The sequence below is a fragment of the Neomonachus schauinslandi genome, chromosome 1 (genome assembly GCF_002201575.2).
Source record: "Neomonachus schauinslandi chromosome 1, ASM220157v2, whole genome shotgun sequence".
NCBI lineage: Eukaryota > Metazoa > Chordata > Mammalia > Carnivora > Phocidae > Neomonachus > Neomonachus schauinslandi.
In genome coordinates, this window is record NC_058403.1 from 4,778,821 (window position 1) to 4,803,984 (window position 25,164).

Sequence of the window (25,164 nt, forward strand, 5' to 3'; positions counted from 1 at the left end):
CGGAGCCGGGCGGAGCGCGGGGGGCGAGGCCGGCGCGTCGCTCGCGGGAGGCCGGGGAGCAGCAGGGGCATGTGGATACTGGCTCTCGTCCAGAGCTTCACCCCAGTGAGCCGCGACCGCCCTGCTGGTGTGGCTGGGTTTCAGTTTCCCCGAATTCAAGTGTGTCCTAAAATGGACAGCGACCTTCTAAACAACTCTTCGGTGATTTGCCCTCTTTTGTGTTACCAGCTGATAAACTGCAAACAACTGTGTCGCCTTTCAAGCTAGACTCGCTAGCAAAGCCGCAGCTAATCTAACTCTCCATGAAAGGCCCTTTGATTTTCTCAACACTCCTGCCCCTCCGCCCCCGACTGCACCTGTCCCCTCTCTTTCCTAACATTTCAAAAGAGTCTCAATTTCCTGCCGGGTTCCTCCTCGCGTGGTTCGATAGTGACAGGTTTTGGGGTTGTGCTCAACAGAAGCGCTCAATGATATGTGGTTGAAAAGCTTGGGGTAGAATCCGGTAAGGGGCCATACGGTGATGATGTCTTCACTCCATGTTGGGCTTAAATTAGGGCTGACACCACCCATCCCTGATTTAACTCACTTTTTGGTTTTGTTTTCCAGCTGGCCTGAGAGCATCTTTCCCGGACAGACCAGGAAGTGAAATGGACTATTTCTGGTCATTCTCCACTAAGGTTGGTTTTTTATGGAACACAGGATGCCACAGGTTTGGGCTCTTTGCTGTCTTAAAGCAAAGTCCGGGAAAGGCATCCTGATGAACCAGGTGTTTCAAGGTCTGGCAGAGTACTCCCACTTTGGTCCTCCACCTGGTATGGTTGTCCTTTGTGGACAATTTTCTCAATGCTCTTTCCCTCACTAATATCTATGAACAAATTTGCCATTCCTGACTGACTCACGCTGTTCCCTACATGCAGGGAGGGAGCAGGGAAGGGAAGCAGGTTCTCATCCTCATCCAAAAGCTGGTTCCTGTTTGACTGCCCCGTGTCTGCCCTAACTTACTGATACTGCTGCAGTGGACCTGACCTGTTTGGGGTATGGATAATGATGAGTGTTTTGTGATTTGTATGTCTTGGTTACTTTGGTTGTCTTCCTACTGATGACCAGCCATGGCAGGCTTGAGCACCTGCTGTATACTCTGAGCCCCGGGCTGGTACGCTGTAGGTATCAGCTCGGTTGATCCACACATGGACCTTAATAGGCAGACACTATTCTCCCCAAGGTATGGGTCCAGCACTGCTGCTGGCAGGTGACATGCCCAAGGTCATACAGGAATAGGTTCTGAACATAGATAATCTGAGAGGCTTACAGATTAATCTCCAAAAATCAGCCCTGACCCTTATACCTTGCAGGTGGAAATGTGCAATGGTGTAGCCAATGGTGTGGGAAGTCTTCGAGTTCCTGAAAAAGTTAAAAATAGTGTTACCATATGACCCAGCACTTCCATACCTGGGTATCCACCCGAGAGAAATGAAAAGGAGTCTCCGCGCAAAGTCTTGCACGTGAATATTGAGAGCAGCGTTATTTATAGGAGCCCGAAGTGGAAACAACTCCAGTGTCCATCAACTGATAAACAGATCAACCAAAGGTGGAATATCAAGACAGTGGAATATTATGGAGCCATCAAAAGGAACGAAATACTAGCACATGCTACAGCATGAAGGAACCATGAAAACACTGTGCTAAATGAAAGAAGCCAGTCACAAAAGGGCACAAACTGTACAGTTCCGTTTATAGGAAATGGCCACATGGGCAAATCCACAGAGAAAGCAAGTAGAATGGGGCTTGTGTATGGCTGGGCGGGGAGGGGAGTGGGGAGAGGTGGCTCCTGGGTGCAAGTTTTTCTTTCTGGGGTGACAAATATCTTCTAAAATTAGATTTGATGATGTTTGCACAACTCTGTCTATGTACCAAATTCCTGGATTGTATAGCTTAAGTGGGTCAAGCTTAATAAGCTGTGAATTATCTCTCAAGAATGCTATTACATAAAATCAGCTCTGTGAGTCACAATCACTTGGGTGTATTGCATGCAGGAGTCACCCCCCTTATCTGCGGGGATCTGTTCCAAGACCTCCAGCAGACGCCTGAAACTGCAGGTAGTACTGAACCCTACATATATTATATTCTTTCCTACCCATACATTCCTGAGAAGAGGCGGGAAGGGGGGAAGAAGAGGGGGCAAGGGGGGAAACCACTGTGAGTGATTTAGGGCTTGGGAAAAAAATACTTGTCCTGAATAGGGAGGAACAGAGAAAAATTTGCCCTTTTGGAATCTCAGAAGTATTTTGTGGATTGTTTGACAGAGAAATAGGGATTTGAAAAATTGTAACCATTCTTTCCTGAATAAAATATTAATCCGTATTTGCATGAACAAATGGTCAATAATCAATCCACACTCTTTGTTCCTTAATTTGGTTCAATGAGGAAACAAACAACTTCTCCTTGGAATGCCATGGAATGAAAAACTGCTTTAGTATTTGAAGAACATGTTAACCCTCAGAATTTAAATATTAATATGCAAAACATATTCTCTGCTTTCTATTTCTTAATTCATAGTAATAAAAGTAGAGCATTAATAACAGTAATCTGACATTCCTATAGGCTTTCATAGATTCTTGATAATTTTTAAATATTCTATTTTTTAATTTAAAAAAATATACGAGAAAAATAGCATGAGCAGTATTATTCCCATTTGACAGGTGCTTAATATCGAGGGCTAGAGAGGTTAAGTGATTTATGCCTAATCAATTTGCCAAGGTGAGCCTAAAATCCAGGGTACCACGCCCCTGCTGTATCATACTGGGCTGCGTCATTTTAAAGCAAAGGGGTGACTTTGTTCCCCCATCCTTATGGCCAGTGAGACAGACACGGAAATTGCTTTATATTTCAAATCCCTTCTCTAATCCTCGTCCTCGATTTATATATGCATTCATGCTCCTAAAAGTCAATTGGAACATTGCGGGGGACACTGAGACACGTGCTCCTAGATTAAATAGCTTCCTGTAGAATCCCCTAGCCCTGCCCCATTTCTGAGCCTGGGGAATAGGTTCACCCTGCAGGAGGCTAAGTGTCTGAGATGACAGAGGGCGGACCTTTTCTTGGAGGCCTAGCTTACAGCCTCTTTTACTTCTTTTTTCTTTTTTAAATTTTATTTTATTATGTAATGTTAGTTACCATACAATACATCATTAGTTTTTGATGTAGTGATCCACAATTCATTGTTTTCGTATAACACCCTCTTCTACTTCTTGCCCCGTTCATAGCTGACTGAGGGCTGGAGCTATAAAAAGGAGACAAGCAAAGTCAGACCCTATCCCCGTTCATTACCCATGTCCGGCCATGGGCCCCACACCCAGAGAGGAGGTTCTGTGTGGAGAGCTGGGGATGTGCACTGGGGTCAAGATACCTCGATTTGATCTTAGCCCCCTCACCATCTGGCCATCATCTCGAGCGAACCCTTGTTGGTTTGGTTATTTGCACCTACCAACGAAAGCTGGCTTGCCGAGGATCTGACCCGAGGCAGGGCACAGAAAGGCAGTTGTGAACTCTAAAGCCGAACGTGATTGTGCCCAATGGACATTCGGGTGAGTGAAGCCGAAGTTGGCATTTTCTGTGATTTGAATAATGTGCACAGCCTGCGGCTAGCCAAAGTGGTGGAGCAGCGAGGCTTATCCTTGATGTCCCTGCATCAGTGTCCTCTTGGCACACAGTGACCTCACACACCCAACCTCCATCCTTCCGACCTGGGGAAGAAGGAAGGCGTTTGTTGAGTCTCCTGAGTTTCTGGCACTCTATGAGGAAGTTGACGTCTGGTTGCCCTGCTATGGGGTTGATAACAGAGGCTGTATCAGGTAACCTGGTAAGGGATGAAGCTTTATTAAACTTAAATAGTGGCAGTCCTGCCAGCTCCCTGGGGGGCACAGAGATAAGAGGCTCACACTGCCAGCCTCATGAGGAGCATATGATTTATTGTCAGCCTCCCAGGGTGAGTGTGGGCCGCCAGAGCTGGCCAGCAGGGTCAGCCTCTTGGCTCCAGTGGCCGCTAGCCATGTAACTTCGGGCAAATTCTGTAACTTTTCTACATTTTGGGTACCTGGTCAGTACAATGAGGAAGGAGTTTTCTCTGCCTCCTAGGGTGTGAGGAGGACACTTGTAAAAAGCTTCACATGGGAGGGGCAAGGAGTGCTCAGTAAAGAGCTGATATTCTTTTTTTTTTTTTTAAAGATTTTATTTATTAATTTGACAGAGAGAGAGAGAGAGAGCACATGAGCAGGGGGAGGGGCAGAGGGAGAGGGAGAAGCAGGCTCTCCACTGAGCAAGGAGCCCAACGTGGGACTCAGTCCCAGGACCCTGAGATCATGACCTGAGGCGAAGGCAGACGCTTAACCGACTGAGCAACCCAGGCACCCTAAGAGCTGATATTCTTGAGTGTGATTCAAGCATGTGAGCACTCAGTGGCTGCTGGACGTGTGGTGGGTACGCAGACAGCTGTGTGGAAGATGTGGGGGACCAGAGAGGGTGCTAGATCTCAGTCTGGGTGACAGGAGGTGACATTTGCCTGGGCTAAGGGTGGGCTTTCCCCAGACAGAGGAAAGAAGGGAATTTCTGGCAGAGAGACTAGCATGATGCGTTTGGTGTGTCTGGGGAGCTCTGGATATCTGGTGATTCTGGCTCTTAGTGTGTCTGCACGCGAGCGACGTGGGTAGGCTGAGTGTCCGGGCGGGGATGAGCTGTCCAAGGGCCTTCTATGCTATGTGAAGGAGCCTGGACTTTATCAGTGGGAAATGGGTTTAAAGCAGAATTCCCAAAATGTGTTCCCAGCACACTAATTCTATATATAGGACTGTTTTTTACCTTATAGATGCTTGGTATTAAATTTCTTAAAACAAATTACCTAAGTAGTACGTATTGAAGCAACAAGTAAAATGATGCCATATAAAATGTTAATAATCTCTCTCCTGCCAACTCCCCTGCAGTTCCATCCTCTGAGGTAAAAAACTAGTTGGCCAGTGTCCTTCTCCACACTCATACACGTGTAGACACACACTTCGAGAAACCCCTGGTTAAAGGGATGACCCTTTCATAGCAGAGTGACCAAGGGAGGGGTTGCTCTTCTTAGACAAGGGCTCTGCCTGGAGGTCCCTTGATCACATTGTCCCCATGACTGACTTCTCTTAAAGTCAGCCTTTGTGGAGGTCATAATTACAGCCTTTTGGTGGTTCTAGAGAAAGCACTTCTAAATGCATCTTCAGCTAGCCTGTTAATGAGGAGGTCCGATATTATACCACCTGAAGGAAAAGAGGCACGCAGACCATATTTCCAGTTCATCATTTGGGAGGAAAAATTGGACTTTTAAAATACAACTCTGTCGCTTGTAAGAGCACCTCTGGTCTCATGGCAGACTAGAAGGAAAGGCCAGCACGTGGAACCCCGTTATACCACATCCTGGCTGCCAATGTGAATCTTCGAGGCCAAGGGCGACTTGGTGTCTGCAGGCACAAAAAGGTCGAAGGCCAGATGTGATGTGATGAGTCTGAACGGTGGAACTCATTCTTCCTTTGACCCCGGAGGGTTCATGTTGCAGAAGGAACCGCTGTGAAATGCCCTGTCTCCGCTGAGGCCCCGGTGGGAAATAGAAGGCAGGCACCGTGAAGGACAGGGGACTGAGGCGGGGGCCCCAGTGGGCGATGAGGAGGTGACCAAGGCATGGTCCCAGTGGAAAGCTTTGGTCTTTTACGAATGAAGGGGCCAGGGAGCTGGAGGGTGTGATAGGACCCCGAGACAGAACTGTGGAGGACAGCATGGTGGGGGACAAAGGGTGTGGTCACCAGGAACTCCACTATTGACAAAACCATGGTGTGGCAGCGAGGAGGAGGGGTGCTGAGTCAGACCTCTCACTTCCCACCCTCCGCTCTCCTCCCATCTCTGCTGGCTGAGCCTGTGGAGCCTGGAGGGTGAACTGGATGGTGCAGTCCGCCAAGGTCACCTCCTGAGGCGCAGGGGCCGGGAAGGGTGGAGGATTAAGTGGAGACCAACCAACACACACAATATCTGGGATACAGTCATCAAATCTGCATCCTCATTATATTTTTAAAGTTATAAATAAAAAATGACTTGAACCTACATTTTAATTATATTTCTGAAGTTGTATTTTTTTTTTTTGAGATTTTATTTTTTAAAGTAATTTCTCTGTCCCACTGGGGCTTGAACCTATAGCCTTGAGATCAAGGGTTGCATGCTCTACCAACTGAGCCAGGCAGGCGGCCCATTATTTCTTTAAAGTTTACTTATTTATTTTATTTTATTTTTTTAGTAATCTCAACACCCAATGTGGGGCTCTAAATCATGACCCCAAGATCAAGAGTTACATGCTCTTCTGACTGAGCCAGCCAGGCACCCCTGTTAAACTTGTATTTTTAAGAGATAATGAGCTATTGCTATGAAACATTTGATCTCACATAAAGAATATCATGGCTTCAAGTTGAAAAAAAAGCATGTAATAAGCAAAGAGTATCTATGCTCACTGAGAAATTTTGGTAAATATAGTCTGCAACATTCTATCTGCCTCTTGCTTATGTATTTTTTAAAAAACTATAATGAGATATAAATCACACACCATGCAATTTACCCATTTAAGGTGTACAATTCAATGGCTTTTAGGATATTCACAGAAATGTACCTCCATTATCAAATCTAATTTCAGGACATTTTTGTTACTCCCAAAAGAAACCACTTACCCATTACAAGTCAACTCCCCTCCCCTTACAGCACCTCCCAGCCCTAGGCAACCACTCATCTATCCTCTCTCTCCATGAATTTGCCTCTTCTGGACATTTCACAGACATGGAATCATACAGCACGTGGTCCTTTGTGACAGGCTTTGCTCACTTAGCACAATGCTTTTTCATAAATGTTGTACATGCATAAGTGCTTTGTGCCTTTTTATTTTTGAATAATATTTCATCATATGGATGTACCATATTTTATCTATTCATCATGATAATTATGAATGATTATGAATAACATCTCTAAAATATTTATGTACAAGTCTTTGTGTGGACTAAGTTTTCATGCCTGTTGAGCAGATACCTAGGAGTGGAATTTCTAGGTCAGATGGTAACTCTGTGTTTAACTTTTTTAAGGAACTCACAAACTGTTTTCCAAAGTGGCTGTATCATTTTACATTTCTAGCAAGGTGAATGAGGGTTTCAGTTTCTTGAAACTTGCAAACATTTGTTATTACCTCTTTCTGATACTTAGTGAAATGGTTTCTCATTGAGGTTTTGGTTTCTATTTTCCTGATGACTAATGATGTTGAGTGTATTTTCATGTGTTATTGTCTATCTGCATATCTTCTTTGGAAGAACATCTAATTAAGATCTCATTAATTTAATCGGATTATTTATTTTTAAATTATTGTGTTGTAAGAGGTTTTTTAAAAATCTATTTTGGCTATAAGTACCTTATCAGCTATATAATTTGGAAATATTCTCCCATTCCATGGGCTTGTGTATTCACTTTTTTGATGGTATCATTTGCAGAACAAAAACATTTATTTTTGATACAGTCTGACTTATGCATTTTTCTTTTGTCCCTTGTGCTTTTCATGGTGTATCTAGTAAGGCTTTGCCTAAGGCAAGGTCACAAAGATTTATTCCTGTGTTTTCTTCTAAGAGCTTTATAGTTGTAGCTCTTACATTTATTTTGGTCTGTGATCATTTTGAGTTAATTTTTGCGTGTGGTGTGAGGTAGGGGTCCAGTTTTATCCTTTTTGCATGGGGATATCCAGTTGTCTCACACCATTTGTTGAAAAGATTCTTCTTTCCCCCCTGAATTGTCTTAGCATCCTTGTTGAAAATGCAAGGGTTTATTTCTGGACTCGCAATTCTGTTCCACTGATTTCCAGACCACACTGTCCTCATAACTGAAGCTTTGTCGTAAGCTCCTCCTCCCAGTTTTATTGAGATATAATTGACGTATAACATTGTATAAGTTAAGGTATATAACATAATGATTTGACATATATATATATAGTAAAATGATTACCCCAATAAGTTTAGTTAACCTCCATCACTTTACATAGTTACAATGTTTTTCCCCTTGTGATAAGAACTTTTAAGATCTACTCTTTTTGTAGGAAGTTTTTGAATTGGAAGTGTGACTCCTCCAACTTTATTCTTCCTTGTAAGATTATTTTGGCTATCCATTTACATATAAAGTTTAGGGTTAGTTTGTTAATTTCTGCAAGAAAGCCAGCACATTGATAGGGATTGCATTGAATCTGTAGATCAATTTGGGGAGTATCATCATCTTAATGATAATGTCTTCTGATCTATGAACATGGGCTATTTTTCTTCTTTACTTTTTTCAACATGTTTTGTAGTTTTCAGAGTGCATGTTTTACATTTCTTTTTTAGAATGACATTTTATTTTTTACTTTTAATTTTTTAAAGTAAGCTCTATGCCAACATGGTTGCTTGAACTCAAGATCTCAAAATCTAGAGTAGTATGCTCCACTGACTGAGCCAGCCAGACATGTCAGCATTTCTTTTAAACAAATTACCAAGTGTTTTATTCTTTTTGATGCTATTCTAAATGGAATTGTTTTCTTTATTTCATGTTCAGGTTGTTTGTTGAAACCATATAGAACTCAGTTGATTTTTGTATAATGACCTCATATCCTGAAAACTTGCTCAAACTGTATACTTGTTCTAATAGTTCTTTTTTTAGTGGATTCCTTAGGATTTTCTCTATACAAGATTATGCAACTTGCAAATAGAGGCAGTTTTATTTTTTTTCCTTTATAGTCTGGATGCCTTGTATTTCTTTTCTTGCCCAATTTCGTGGGTAAAATTTCCAGTACCGCATTGAATAGCAGTGGTGAGAGCATATATCCTTGCCATGTTGATGTTGGCAGAAAAGTATTCAATATTTCACCATTAATTTTGATGTTAAGCTGTGGTTTTTGTAGATGCCCTTTATCACACTAAGAAAGTTCACTTTTGTTCCTAGTTTGCTAAGTGCTTTCATCATGGAAGGGTGTTGAATTTTGTCATATGGTTTCTCTGCATCTATTGATGTGATCCTGTGGTTTTTGTCCTTTATTCTATTGACATGTATTACATTAGTTGATTTTCAGATGTTAAACCAACCTTGCATTCCTGGGATAAATGCTGTTTGGTTATGGTGTATAGTTCTTTTTATATGTTGCTGGATTCAGTGTCTGGCATTTGGATGTGACTTTTTATTTTTTATTTTTTTTAAAGATTTTATTTATTTATTTGAGAGAGAGAGAATGAGAGAGAGCACATGAGAGGGGGGAGGGTCAGAGGGAGAAGCAGACTCCCTGCCGAGCAGGGAGCCCGATGCGGGACTCGATCCCGGGACTCCAGGATCACGACCTGAGCCGAAGGCAATCGCTTAATCAACTGAGCCACCCAGGTGCCCTGGATGTGACTTTTTACATCTATATTCACAACTGATATTTTCTTTTCTTGTAATATTTTTGGCTGGTTTTAGCATCAGTTTAATATTGGCCTAATATGAGTTGGAAATGCCTCTTCTAATTTTTGGAAGAATTTATGAAAAGTTAGTATTATTTACTCTTTAAATGCTTGATAGAATTAACCAGTGAAACCATCTGAGTCTGAGCATTTTTTGTGGTATTTTGGTTACTAATTCAATCTCTTGTTATAGGTCTATTCAGATTTTCTGTTTCTTTTTGAGTAGTGTCAGGTATTTGTGTTTTTCTAGGAATTGGTCTATTTTGTATAAGTTATATAATTTATTGATATGTATTTGGTCATTGTACCCTGTCACAATACTTTTTAATAGATCAATAATTTCCCATTTATTTCCTAATTTTAGTAATTTGAATGTTTTCTCTTTTTTCTTAGTCAATCTAAAAGAGGCATGTCAATTTTGTTGATCTTTTCAGGGAACTTTTTGTTTTATTGATTTTCTCTATTGTTTTTCTATTTTCTATTTCATTAATTTCTCTCTAGTCTTTAATATTTCCTTCCATCTACTTGAGTTAGGTTTACTTAGCTTTTTTTTTCTTCCCTGGTGTCTTGACATGGAAGTTTAGGTGACTGATTTGAGATCTTTCTTATTTTTTAATACTTGCATCCGCAGCTATAAAATTCCTGCTAAGCACCACTTAATCTGCATCCCACACATCTGCATATGTTGTGTCTCTCACTTTCATTCCATCTCAAAATATTTTCCAATTTGTCTTTAGATTTCTTCTCCGACCCATCAGGAATTTAGGACCACGTAGTGTAATTTCCAAATATTTGTGTAGTTCCCCAATTTTCCTCTGTTATTGATTATTCTTCTATTTCATTGTGGTCAGAGAACATACTTTGTATGACTTCAGGCCTTTTAAATTTGTTCAGGCTTGTTTCATGGTTCAGTATATGGTCTACATGGAGAATGTTCCATGTGCACTTGAGAAGGATGTGCAATCTGCTCTTGTTGGGTGAAATGCTTTACGGATGTCGGTTAGGTCTAGTTGATTTCTGCTCCATTGTTGTACCCATTATTGAAATGAGGTATTCAATAATTTTTTTTGTACTGTTTAATCCTTTCTTCAGTTCTGTCAGTTTTGCTTCCCTCACTTTGGGGCTTTGTTGTTAGGGCATATGTATTTTTAACTTTATATCTTATTGAGGAATTGATGTTTTAACACTATAAAATTTCCTTCTTTATCTCTAGAAACACTTTTACACTTTTTTTTAAAGTCTATTTTATATGATATTTATGTAGCTGCTCTAGTTCTGTTATGGTTGTTGTATATCTTTTCCACCCTCTTAATTTCAACCTGTTTATATCTGTGCTTTTAAAGTATGTCTTCTGGGGGCGCCTGGGTGGCTCAGTTGGTTAAGTGACTGCCTTCGGCTCAGGTCATGATCCCGGGGTCCTGGGATGGAGCCCCGCATTGGGCTCCCTGCTCGGTGGGAAGCCTGCTTCTCCCTCTCCCACTCCCCCTGCTTGTGTTCCCTCTCTCTCCCCCTGTGTGTGTGTCTCTCTCTCTGTTAATTAAATAAATAAATAAAATCTTTAAAGTATATCTTCTGTAGATACCATGTGGTTAGACCTTGTTTTTGTTTTGTCTGGTCTGCCAATCTCTGCTTTTGATTAGATTGCTTAATCCATTCCCATTTAGTGTTATTATTAATATGATTAAATTTATCTGCCCTTTTACTTTGTTTTCTATACATCTCATGTCTTTTTTTTGTTTCTTTATTCCTCATTTATTCATTTCTTTTGCATTAAGTGAACATTTTCTAATGTTAATTTCTTGAACAACTTTCACTATATATTGTCCAGGACTTTTTTTCTTACTGATTGCTCTAGGTTTACAATATACATCTTATCAGAATGTATTTTAGATTTAGACTAACTCAATTCAAGTGAGACTATAGAAATGGTAATCCTATATAACTCCATTCCTCCCTCTTTTTTATATAATTAGAAGTTTGTTGTATTAACCTTCTTAGTCACCATTTCTGATTTTCTTCATTTATTTCTATGGCTTTCAGTTATCGTCTTGAGTCATTTTCTTCCTCCAATAAAATTTTATTTCCCCCTGCCTCCTCTGTGTGGCCGTTGACAAATATATTATAATTTTATAGGTTATAGGACCAATGATGCAATTACATGCATGATATTTTATGCAATTGATTTTTAAACCTGTTAGGAGAAGAAAGGAGAAGATATATGGAATGAACTATACATACATACCTATAATAACAATTAACTATATGATTGCCTATATTGGTACTCTTTGTATGAATTTGAATTACTGTCTGGTGTCAATTTCATTCAGTCTGAAGAACTTCCTTTAGTATTTCTTATAAGTCATGTCTGCTAGCAATAGATTTTCTGTTTTTTCTTTCTTTCTAGGAATGTAATTATAGCACTTTCACTTTGGAAAGATAGGCTTGGCAGATATAAGATCCTTGGTTGACAACATTTTTTTTCCATTTAGCAATTTGAATATGCCATTCCACTGCTTTGACCTTTAGTGTTGCTGAAATCAGCTGTTAATATTGTTGGGATTCCTTTGTATGTGATAAATTGTTTTTCTCTTGCTATTTTCGAGATTTCTGTTGGTCTTCGGCACTCAAAATTTTCTCTGTAACAGATGTGGGTTTAGATCTCTTGCATTTATCTGACTAGGAATTCATTTAACTTCTGAAATATGTAGATTAAAGATTTTCATTAAATCCAAGCAGTTTTCAGCCATTGTTTTTGAATATTTTTTGTGTTCCTTTTTCTCTCTTCTTCTGATGCACTTGTTACCCTTATTTGGTGTGCTTAATACGTTCCCAGATTTCCTGAGGCTGTGTTTATTTTTCTCTTTCTTTTTTCTCCATTCTTCAGATTGTATGATCTCTATCAACTTATGTTTAAGTTCATTAGTACTTTCTTCTGCCACCTCATATCTACTGCTGAACTCCTCTAGTGAGTTTTTGGATTATTATACTTTTCAACTCCAGAATTCTCAGTTGGTTTGTTTTCACGTTCTCTTCGTGAATATTCTCTATTTGATGAGACATTGTTATCATACTATCTTTTAATCCTTGAAGCAAGGCATCCTTTAACTCTTTGAACATATTTACAAGATATGCTTTGAAGTCATTATCTGCTAAATCCAGAATCTGGGCAGGAAGTGGAGAGCCATGTTCTTGGCTGTATCTGCCTGGAGTAGAGCTTCTATCACACTGAGGTGGGACTGGGGGGGTGACCGAGCAAATCATGGGCTCAGATACTACAGACATTCACTGGTTTTACCAAGATATAGTAGATTTTCTTAAATAAATGTTTCTTCATTTTATATATGTCTTTGTAGTCGTTTAGGACAATTTCCAAAGACTTGTTTTCTTAAAAAATAATTTTTGCCGATTATGGTTATTTCACTGGGGAGACAGTATATGTAGCTCCTCATGTCACCATTCTAGAAGTGTCCCTCTATGTGTTATTTGTCTATTTTTGTTTAGATTTTTAGATATTTAAATTTTTTTCTCAGACATGTACTAAATTTGAAGAGTCATATAGTTTATAGGGTTTGCTACAATAATACTATCTCCAGCCTTTTCTTTCCTCCTCCCTAGAGAAAATCACTCAGTTCTTTTTAATTCCAGTTTTATTTATCCAAAAGATACAAACATAGTGATCTGAAGGGGCACCTGCACCCCAGTTAATATTGTTGGGATTCCTTGGCAATGTCCACATAGCCAAACTATGGAAAAAGCCTAGATGTCCATCGACAGATGAATGCATAAAGAAGATGTGATATATATATATATATATATATATATATATATATATATATATACACACACAACGGAATATTACTCACCCATTGGAAAAATGAAACCTTATCATTTGCAATGACGTTGATGGAGCTAGAGGGTATAATGCTAAACAAAATAAGCCAATCAGAGAAAGACAATTATCATATGATTTCACTCATATGTGTAATTTAAGAAACAAAACAGAGGATCACAGGGGAAGGGAGGGAAAAATAAAATAAGAGGAAATCAGAGAGGGAGACAAATCATGAGAGACTCTTAAATCTAGGAAACAAACTGAGGGTTGCTGGATGGGAGGTGGGTGGGGGGATGGGGTAACAGTGATGGGCATTAAGGAGGGCATGTGATGTACTGAGCACTGGGTGTTATATGCAACTGATGAATCACTAAACTCTACCTCTGAAACTTATGTTAATTAATTGCATTTAAATTTAAAAAATATTCCAGTTTTAGGCACTATTAACTTCCCATGATAGATGAGGACTGAGCTCTAGTTCACTCTGACGTTGCCCTGTACACATGTTCTTCCATTATGCCTCTTTCAAGATAGTTATAATGTTGATTAGACCGACATTCCATGTTTACATTTTCAATATCCAGTGTCTTGAAGTACCATCAATATTCACAGATGAGCTACACAGGACACTACTTTTATTTTCCTGCCCATTTTAAAACATTTTTTTTCCTTAGAATTAATATTCATCTGGGTCTTTTGTTTGCTTGGTTTCCCATGTGCTTACTACTAATTCTAAACCCTCTTCTATTTGTGTAATTCTCCTCTCAGTGCATTCAAACACCCAGAAGTTCTACCAGTTTCATCTCTCTGAAGATGTCTCTCCAAGAGCCTCTGGCCAGATACTGTCTGGGTTCTTTGCTCTCCAGGCTTGTTGTACGGCTGCTTCCTAGGGCTCTCACCATCATCCTGGAGACTGCTTGCATCTGTGTCTTGTTTTAGATCTCCCGTTTCCTGTATGTCATGTCTTCTTTCTTGGGTTCCAATTTCATTTTAGTGGAGCTCATCCTTCAGTACCTCCTTGATAAAGGGTGGAGGGAGGGTGTATTTTTTGAAACCTTTTATTATGAAAATGTATTGGTGCCAGTTATTAATAGTTGGTTTACCTGGACATGGGATTCTAGGTTGGAAATAATTTCATCTATGGTTTTGTATGACATACTCTTTTGTTTTCTAATTTCTTATACCAGTTTTGAGAAATCCAATGCTGTGCTGTTCTTTACCCTGTGTATTAAACCTGATGGTTTTTGTTTTGTTTTGTTTTTTCTTTTTTTCCGAGTAGTTTATAGTATCTTTGGTGTCATGCTCTAAAATTTTACAGTGTACTTAGGTGTAGTCTGTTTTCATCTGTTGTGCTGGATACTTGATGGTCCCCTTCAGTCCAGAAAAATCATGTCCTTGTCCTTTGGGTCTAAAAAAGTTTCTTGAATTATTTCTTTGATGACTCTCTTCTTCTTTTTTTTTTAATGTTTTATTTATTTTTTCATGAAAGTCAGAGAGAGAGAGGCAGAGGCAGAGGGAGAAGCAGGCTCCCCGCCTGGCAGGGACCCCAATGCGGGACTTGATCCCAGGACCCTGGGATCATGACCTGAGCTGAAGGCAGACTCTTAACCATCTGAGCCACCCAGGCGCCCTTGATGACTCTCTTCTTTCCATATGATTTTCCTCCTTCTATATCTCTTTTAATTCAGATGTCAGACTCCATGGACCAGTCCTCTAATTAAAAAAAAATGTATCTGTCTCTCTAAATTTTTGTTTTGCTTTCTACATCATGCTTTCCAGCCCCTCTATTGGATTTTTCAATTCTGCTATCATATTTTTCATTTCTAAGAACTTTGGTTTTGATTTTTGACTTTTTTTCTTTTTCAAAGATTTATTTATTTATTTTAGAGAGAAAAAGACAACATGAGTGAGAGGGACAGAGGGAGAGGGAGAGAGAATCCCAGGCAGACTCCATGCTGAGCATGGAGCCAGATGCAGGGCTCGATCCCACGACCCTGAGATCATGACCTGAGCCAAAACCAAGAATTTGATGCTCAAATGACTATTTGAGGCAGTCAGGCATCCTGACTTTTCTTTTTTTAAAAAATAGCATTTGGGAGTGCCTAGCTGGCTCAGTCGGTTGAGTGTCTGACTTGTGATTTTGGCTCAGGTCATAATCTCATAGGTTGTGGGATCCAGCCCCACGTTGGCTCTGTGCTCAGTGGGGAGTCTGTTTGGGATTCTCTCTCTCCCTCTCCCTTTGCCCCTCCCCGCACACGTTCTCTCTCTCTCTCAAATAAATGAATAAATCTTTTAAAAAGTAACATTTGTTCTTATTTTTATGGATATAATGTCTTTTATATTTTTTTCTCTGAGAATATTGGTTGATTTATTGATGTTTTCTTGCTGAAGAATCTCTTTCCTCTAAGTCATTATTTTTTCTTCTTATTTGTTTTGGTCACTCTTTCATGATTAATGTTCTCTTCACATATTTTGGCCCTTTTGAATACTTAACCTTTGTTTGTATTTAAGAGCAGAATTCTAAAATGTCAGCTGGAAGCTCATTGACTCTCATCAAGAGTCGTGATTCTCAAAGTGTGGCCCATGGACCAGGAGCACCAGCATTCCATGTGCTTGTTATATGCGCAGGTTCTCGAGCTTCTGCTAGACCTTCTGAATCCTCTTCCCTGTGCTCACCACATTCCGATACCAGCTGTTATGTCATCGTAGCAGCCCTCCTGGCTGGGAGGCTTGGCACAAGCTTCTTCTCTAGTGATACTTTCTCTCTCCATCCTCCTTCACCTAACCTAATTCCTTGCTACTGTAATGGGTTGAAATGTGTCGCCCCCCACCCCATCCCAAAGATACTGAAGTCCTGACCCTCAGCATCTGTGAATGTGACTTAACTGGAAATAAGGTCTTTGCAGATGATCAAATTAAGATGAGCTCATTCAGGTGGCCCTAATCCAATAATCCAGTAAAATGGGGAAATTTGGACAGAGACAGGCTGCATACCATGTAAACATGAAGACAGAGATTTGGGTGATGCTTCCACAAGCCAAGGAACATTGAGGATCGCCAGCAAACCACCAGAAGCCAGGAGAGAGGCCTTGGAACAGAGTCTCCCTCACGGCCCTCAGAGGGCACCAACCCCGCTGACACCTTGATCTTGGACTTCTGGCCTCCAGAACTGGGAGAGAACACATTTTTGTTGTTTGAGCTGCCCAGTCTGTCAATAGTCCTAGTGAACTGATACGCTACCCTGTGGTCCTCCTCAACAATGCCTGGTCTGCTCTCCCACCCTTGGTTAAGGAATCCTTTGGTATATCTCCAGCTTAGCTTTTTCATCAAAGTATTTCCTTCAGTACAATTATTTAATTTTAATTGACTAATTTAAGTATTCAATTACTTAATTTTTTGTGCAGTTACTGGTTTTATTTGCTCCACATGGGTCTCTTGCATGCAGGGGATAGAGGCAACATCTGTCCTAGTCACTAACATGCCCCACGTGTCCACCAGCACACGGTAACCTCCTGTCATGATTCTCAGCACCGTATTAATGAACCGTTGTTATGTTTACTTAAAAATTACCCATAGAAATGGATTGGATAATAGTTGACAAATGTGAAATTTCAGTCCTTATTTAATTTATAATCAGAGCACTTTGGTGGATAAAAAGACTAGGACTCTCCTGTTTCACTCCTTTGCACCTTCTAAATTGCAGCAGATCCATACTGGGGATCTGCGGTCAAATGCTCTACCCCTGAGCTGTACCCCCTATACCGGGCATCTGTTTGCTAGACTTCCACAGTCTGAGTCACACTGAACAGCAGAGAAATGCTATTTTACCACATCTTCTCTCTGCTGGGCTGTTTGAGGGTATGCCTGGGCAGGATGCTGTTGGTCAGCTGGGCTGGCCCCACTTCTGCCTCACTGTCCTGCATGGTGAGTTCAGATCAGGTTGCTATGATAAGCCCACTCCCAGGAAAGTCTGTGACTAAGAAAAAGGAGAGCTTGCAGTATTGGGAGATTTGCATTCTTCTCCTGGTAGCAAGAAGCTCATTCTAGAAATCTGCCTGCAGGTAAGTCCATGGCTTTGGACTTTCCCTGCAGCTTCCAAGTTCTGTCCTCTGAGACACGTCATCGCAGTTTCTTTTAGGAAGTCCAAGGATAGAAAAAGGAAACTGAGTGAAAGACCATTTTTGTATTCATCACCACTTCTTCCCCTAGTGGTTGATTACGGAAACCCCCAACCTAACAGATGGTTGGGTGTGGGGCTGTGTTGAAGATACTATTATTAAGGGATGATATGCTTGTGTCCTCCACAGAGAGTCCTAGGAGGCCATCTCTCCAGCCAGATGATGCTCTGATATTTTATTGTCCGGGACTAAGGCAGCTCTGTGCACAGTGGAGAGGATTCTAGAATAAGCTGTGTTCTCTCTGAAGGGCAAGGAAAAGAACTGATTCTGCATTTATCTTTTCACTAACTGGAAGAAGAAGGCTTCTAAGTCTTAAAGGTTGCTTCCTTGGCATTTGACTGACCAAGACCCCTGTGTGAATAGCTAGAAAATATTTAAATTTCTACTGGGCTGATTAAGAAACACAAATGCAATTTTCTGAGTAGACATGGGTGGGCAATCTCTGACTGATTTGTTTATTCTCTGTGGTTTATTGAACCAGATATGCTAACAACTTTAGGGATCCATTGTGACTCAAGCTTAATCCTTAGCTGGGAGAAGCTGTGGCTTCTCAGAGTTGGGAGGGTCCTCAGAAGCCTAAACAAGTTATAGTATAAAAAATCTGAAAAAGGGAGAAGGTTCTAGTATTTATACAGTAAGGAAAAAATAGGATGATTCTGGGCTGTCACTTATTTTTATTACTTTGTGTTTGCAAATAGCATCCATAAATATTGACTAATTTAGGTTTCCAGGGGGCAAAAGTACCCAGACATTTTAATACTTACAATATATGCAAAATATTTTAGAGCCATAAGACATGACACTGTAAAAAGTTGAAGGGATGAGTTTCTCATGTTCAAGCTCATTAACAAGGGGTGAGAGAGGGTAGAGATGCACATCAATGCCTGTCTTTTTCTATAATGCAAACCCTGTTCTGTATTTCTCCTTTGCATCAATTCTACTAGGAAGAGCGAAGGCTGAGATATTTCAAGAACAATTCTCTGGCTCTAGCTCCACGAAGAGCATCCAGCACTGCCCAATATAACTGTCTGCAATAATGGAAAGGTTCTATATCTTCACCATCAATGTGCTAGCCATTAGCCACACATGACTACTGAGCACTTGAAACATGGGCAGTGCAACTGAGAAACTAAATTTTCATTTTATTTTAATTAATTTGCCTTTAAATATAAATAGCCACATGCTGCTAGTGGCTGAGATATTGGTTCTGACATATTGGACAGAGGTATAGACAATAACTTCCTAAGGCTCATTAATATCTTTTTTATGCTAATGACTTCTAATTGCTAAAGTACAAAGATGCATGGTAAAATGACATAAAATTAATAAGAAAACATGTGTTTGATAAGAAAAGGGGATTTCGTGAAATTATGTATCCTGTGTTTCACTCCAGTCCCCCCTCTGAGATGCAACTATGGATAATAGTTTCTTTTATCTCTCTCTGGGACTTGTCTATGCATGTATAAACATGTAAATGCATACACATTTCATTATGTAAGTGAGAACATACAGAACCCATTATTTTCCCCACCCTATGTCTTTCACTTCAAAACATCCTAATCTTGGTATGGGCTGTAAAGCTGCCTTATCTTTTTTAATGGATGCATAGTATTCCATTAGCTAGTTACGCCATATTTAACTGACGCCAATAGTGAATATTTTATTGTTATATTTTTTTACTTCTCATTGTTATTTCAAATATCAATTTAATGACTACCCATCCACTTAAATCTTTGCACCTGTGTGTGGCTGGTCTTTTCTGTGATAGCAAATTGCATGAGAAGAAAAATCTCGAAGACAACAACAAATCAGTGAAGATTTAATAAGTCATCTTCCTTGTCTCGCTCTCCGAAACAAACCAGAGTGAGCATAGTTTTCATGTGATGGGTGTCATGCTGATTGTCATGTTGTCGTACTGACTCTCTGCTGATGAGAAATGGTTGCTGCCTGTTTTGTTCACTTGTGCCCATAGTCCTAGCCCATAGTAGGAGCTCAACAAATCTTTGTCTAAAGAATGAGGAGATGCTCCAGTTGTAAATCATACTCTGAGGTCTTTCTCCTACTTTGGAAAACATCGACTGAAGATTGAATGGGTTCCCTTTGTCATAGAAATCAAAGGCTATCAAGAGTTCTGGCCATCAAATATTATTTATTTTTTAATTGTTTCATACCCATTCCTGGAGTAACGACCCCACTGTTCCTAGAGAAATAGGAATAAAGAAGCTGAAATACTGAGAGTTGCTCTTCAAAAGTTTGCTTACATTTTGGTAAAATCCTATGGAAATTGGTATGGATAAAGATGTCCTTGCCCCTTTTGTGGACTATGAGTTCTGCTCAGCTGCTCCCTTGGGTCTCCCTCGGCTGAAAGGGCCCTGCCCTCTGCCACCACAGCCCAGGCCATGTTCCTGCAAGGCAGTGGACAGGAGCCATGGCACAGAAGGGGAAACTGAGGTTGCACGGTTGATCTTGGGCATTATTTCCAAAATCTGGCTTCTCCTTTCCAGCTTTTCCCATCATGGAGCTCCATGAACACTCTGCCCTTCTTCCAGAAGCAGCTAGGCTCCCTCCCATTCCCCAGAGCTGCTCACAAGCCTCCTTTCCTTCTTTCGCCTCCCCTGGGTGTTGGCTTCTGACTCCTCCTCTACCCTGTGGCTCAGCCCTCTGTGGGGAGAGGAGAAGTGAATGTCCCTTAGGGATTTTTATAATGAGAGAAAAGCATGAGCTCTCACCCAACACATTTTCATTGTAATGGGAACACAGAGGGGAGCACAGGCTGGGGTCCGTGGATGACAAGAAGGAGAGGGACTAACAATACAGGGTGGAGAGGCTCTTGACTCCACATTTTGGTTTCAATGAGGCAGGACCAGAAAGGTTAGGAGAGAAGGAGACCAGTGAATATTGACCTTTAGGGTCAGCACGCATATTCCACATGCGCCCCTCGTATTATGTCACACAGACCCCCACGGGCTTCCTAGCTGATTTTATTTTCTTTCATTATTGTCTTTTTTTTTTTAATTTTTTTATTCTTTTTAAAAAATTTTATTTATTTATTTGGGAGAGAGAGAGCGTGAGTGGGGAGAAGGGCAGAGGGGGAGGGAGAGGGACAAGCAGACTCTGCACTGAGCGCAGAGCCCAACACAGGGCTTGATCTCCCGACCCTGAGATCATGACCTGAGTTGAAACCAAGAGTCCCATGCTTAACCAATTGCGCCACCCAGGTGTCCCTTAGATGTTCTTTTTTTTTTTTTTTTTTTAAAGATTTTATTTCTTTTTTGACAGAGAGAGACACAGCGAGAGAGGGAACACAAGCAGGGGGAGTGGGAGAGGGAGACGCAGGCTTCCTGCCGAGCAGGGAGCCCGATGCGGGGCTCGATCCCAGGACCCCGGGACCACGACCTGAGTCGAAGGCAGACGCTTAACGACTGAGCCACCCAGGCGCCCCCTCCCTTAGATGTTCTTATCAAGAAAATAAAAAGGATCAAACAACCCAGATAAGGTAATAAACCAGTAAAACATGGATCTCCCCCTACATGGATGACTACCATTAATATTTTCATTGTAACATATTTCACATAAAAGAGCTCATGTTATACATAGTTATACATGCTGGGTTTTTCTAAATCAACCTTTTTTTATTTCATTCATTAAGTTTCTTCCTTCTCTCTCCCTGGCTCTCCTCCTCCCTCAGCCCCGCCAGGTAACAAATGTTCACATTTGGTGTGCAACATTTTCCCACCCTTATGAGGTTGCTTGGGCACACATATACACTTACATGTACACAGATATGGGGTTTTGTTATTGTTTGATTTACAAAAATGAGATATTTTATTTTGAAAAAATTAAAAAAAAATTTACTTATCTATTTGAGAGAGAGAGAGAGAGAGAGAGAGAAAACGAGTGAGGGGAGAGGCAGAGAGAGAAGCAGACTCCCTGCTGAGCCGGGAGCCAGACATGGGGCTCGATCCCAGGACCCCGAGATCATGATCTGAGCCGAAGGCAGACGCTTAACGACTGAGCCACCCAGGTGCCCTCCAAATGAGATATTTCATGTATTCCTCTGCATCTTTCTTTTCTCAATTAAATGTGGTGGAAATGTCCTCACATCACTGGTTTATTTCTTCATTTTTTGACTGTGATGTTCCAATGTTTGCATGTTCCAAAATTTATTCAGCATCCCTCCTTGATGGGCACTCAGATGATTTTTTTCTTATTCGTTTTTTCTTTTGTCTGTTTATTGTCTCAGCAAACAAGCTGCAGTAGAGGGCATTGTACAAATAGCTTTAAGTACCAGTTATTTTTCACCTCAATGGGAGAGATTCCCAAGAGTAGGATTGCTAAGTTGAAGGTAAGTGTATTTTCATTTTGGTTTTTTTTTACATACTTATCACCAGAATCTGTTAACAGTAAAAAAAAAAAAAGCTACAAACACATCACATCACCACCAGCATTGTCTGAAAGCGCCCTTCTTCCTTGCATCCTGCCAACCTGAGAATCCCACTTGTTTTCTTTCTCATTTTGTGGTGAGAAGCAATATCGAATTGTTATTTACATTTACATTTTGTGGCTATCAATGTGGCCGGGCATCTCCTCACGTTTACTGGCTGCATTGTTTGTTTCTTCTGTGAATGGTCATATTCAAATCCTGTGCCCGTGTTTCTATTGGCTTGATGGTCCTTTTGTTACTGACTGGTCAGTGCTCCGTCAGCTGTTGATATTAGGACATTAGCTGTCCTGTATGTGGTGACTGTGTCCCCCGCCCCAGCCTGCAATTGTCTTCCACATTGCTTGGCTGTATTTGCTGTTCCATGAATGCTTGTAATCGATTCTCTTTTATTTTATAGCTTCTGGGCTTTCTGTCATGTTTACAGGTGTCTCGTGGGCCCACAGATTGCTCATACGTTCTCCAGGATATTCTACTATTTTTTTTTTTAAGATTTTATTTATTTATTTGAGAGAGAGAATGAGAGAGAGCAGGGTCAGAGGGAGAAGCAGACTCCCTGCAGAGCAGGGAGCCCGATGCGGGACTCGATCCCGGGACTCCAGGATCATGACCCGAGCCGAAGGCAGTCGCTTAACCAACTGAGCCACCCAGGTGCCCCTCCATCCTTCTTTCTTTCTTTCTTTCTTTTTTTTTTTTAAAGATTTTATTTATTTATTTGAGAGAGAGAATGAGATAGAGCATGAAGAGTGGGGAGGGTCAGGGGGAGAAGCAGACTCCCCACCGAGCAGGGAGCCCGATGCGGGACTCGATCCTGGGACTCCAGGATCATGACCTGAGCCGAAGGCAGTCGCTTAACCAACTGAGCCACCCAGGCGCCCCAGGATATTCTACTATTTGAATTGCTCGGTTCAAAAAACATTTTTTTTAATCTTTCAAATTCGGGGATTTTTTTTTTTGTTTAGTTTTAAGTCAAGCACTGAAATGTGCCTGAAATGAGGTAAAGGCCTAATTTTATCAGCTCCTGTTTGACTTCTCTGAAGACATTCAGTTTTAGGGTGCCTGGGTGGCTCAGTCGGTTACGTGTCTGACTCTTGACTGCAGCTTGGGTCATGATCTCGGGGTCTTGGGATCGGGTCCCGCGTCGGGCTCTGCGCTCAGTGGGGAGTCTGCTTGAGATTCTCTCTCTCCCTCTCCCTTGGCCCACCGCAGCTTGCACTCTCTCTCTCAAATAAATAAATGAATCTTTAAAAAAACAACCCAACCATTCAGCTTCAGTTCATATGAATCAAGAGGAAACTTTCGGGATGTTTTCTTTTTCACCCACTTACGCTTTCCGTGTCTCCCTTTCCCCCTGTCTTCTCCGTGTTCCTGATCTGTCCCTACTGTTCTTACCCTTTTCCCTGCTTTTCCATTTTTGCCTCAAGCCATAAAACCTCACTCAACAAGTGCAGCAGCCATATCAATAGTACTTGCGTTTCCTGGACTGTTTGCTCTCTGCATGCCAGGCACTGTTCTCGGCGCTCTGCGGGTTTTAACTCACGCAGCCGCCATGGCAGCCCCGTGGCAGAGGGAAGGTCACACACACAGTGGCACCGCATGGGGTCCGACACCACAGTCCCCATCTTAACCACTGTGCTTCAGGCCCCCACACCCCCCAGGAAGCCAGGCTTGTCCCTTCGCCCTTCCCACTTGTGGTTGGTCCCTGCTCCTCCCTGTCCTGTCCTCCCAGTAATGACAGTGGCCCCTGGGCCCGCCATCAGGGGCCTGTCCTGTGTCGTCTGGTGTGCTGAAGCCTCAGAGCTGAGCTGGGGCTGGGGACACGGGGGCCACCCGATGGCCCAACACCGTTTTCCCTTCTGCTGCCCTCAGGGCCACGCTGGGTCACCTCACACGGGGTCAAAGCCGCGGGCTAACCCTGAGTGTGATTCCGTCTCCTCATCCAGAACCGAGGCACCGCCTGCAGTGAGGTCCGAACCCAGCTGCCTTGAACTTCTCATGTCTCTGGGAATTTTGTGTGAATGTGGGGGGCACTTTGCCACCCTGGGTTCTGGACCCAGCTGGCTTGCAGGGGCTCAGTCCCACTGGCGGACTCCATCCCGCTCTCCCATCTCCCCTCCTCCCCACCGGGGTCCTCCCCATGGACGGGGCCGCAGGACGAGTCGCTCCCACGGGCCCACGCCGCCCTGTGCAGTGGTCTCCACTTCCCAGATGCCCCTGGTGTGCACCTGCCTTGACCTTCTGCTACAGTTCACATCCCCAGACTCCGGAATGCATCCTCTGAAAAATAACTTGCCGATCAGCAAGCCGCCTGCCTGGTGGGGAGTAAAGAAATACTTGTTTTGATGACATGTTTATGCAGATTGAGGTTATGTGACATCCTTCCATCTGGGTGTCCTTCTCCACTCTTGTCATCCGCTCTGTCTCCTGGCAAGGGGAGTGGAAGAGATGTACCTCAGAGCTCCTGCGGCATGCCTCATGTGCAGTTTCTCTCGAAAACCCAGCCTTTGTCATCATTCAGCAGGTGCTCACTGAGCACTTACTACATGCTGAGCATTGCTGTCAGCGTGCTGAGTGCAACAGGGAAGACAAAGACGGGGTCCCAGCTGCCACAGAGGGGGGTGCACCTCGTAATAAATACCTACGGTTATGGATAACTACGGGGGATAAATACGGACAGGCCAGAAGTGCTGTGGTGTGGGTGCTGTCAGGTAAAGCCTGTCTGAGGAGAGGACATTTGAGGGGGGAGTGAGCCATGGGGGCAGCTGACCCATCAGTGTTTATGCAGAGGGTGGGGCCATGCTGGTTGTGTTTGAGGAAGGTCACGGAACCTGCAGCATGTGGGAGTGGGGACACAGCAGGAGACCTGCCCACCAGAGTAGGGTGGTGGTGGTGATGGTAGACAGCACGGGGTCTGCAGCCATGGCGTGCACATTGTGAAAGATCGGGAGGAGTGGGGGTTGTGAGCAGAGCTTCCTGTGATCTGGAGTGTGTGTGCGTGTGTGTGAGTGTGTGTGTGTGTTTAAAAGACCATGCTGCCTGCTTTACCGAGAATAGGCTGTGGGTGTGAGGGTGGAAGACAAGAGGAACATTAAAATCCTCTGAGAGATAATGGTGTCCCTAGTTTTGGGCAGTGGCTCCTCTGTCCACACAGGCATCCCAGATGCAATCCTGGGAGTCATTTTGGTGCCCTCCCACTCCCTCACCACTTCC

The 25,164-nt window shown here is 42.2% G+C and overlaps 1 long non-coding RNA gene across 1 annotated transcript; it reads left to right on the forward strand.

Annotated features, from left to right (window-relative positions):
• The first annotated feature begins 115 nt into the window (after nucleotides 1-115).
• Nucleotides 116-1,510, forward strand: LOC110571060. The gene is made up of 3 exons (XR_002479766.1): nucleotides 116-201; nucleotides 607-677; nucleotides 1,353-1,510. It is a non-coding gene; the product is annotated as an uncharacterized LOC110571060 (long non-coding RNA).
• The last annotated feature ends 23,654 nt before the right edge of the window (nucleotides 1,511-25,164 follow it).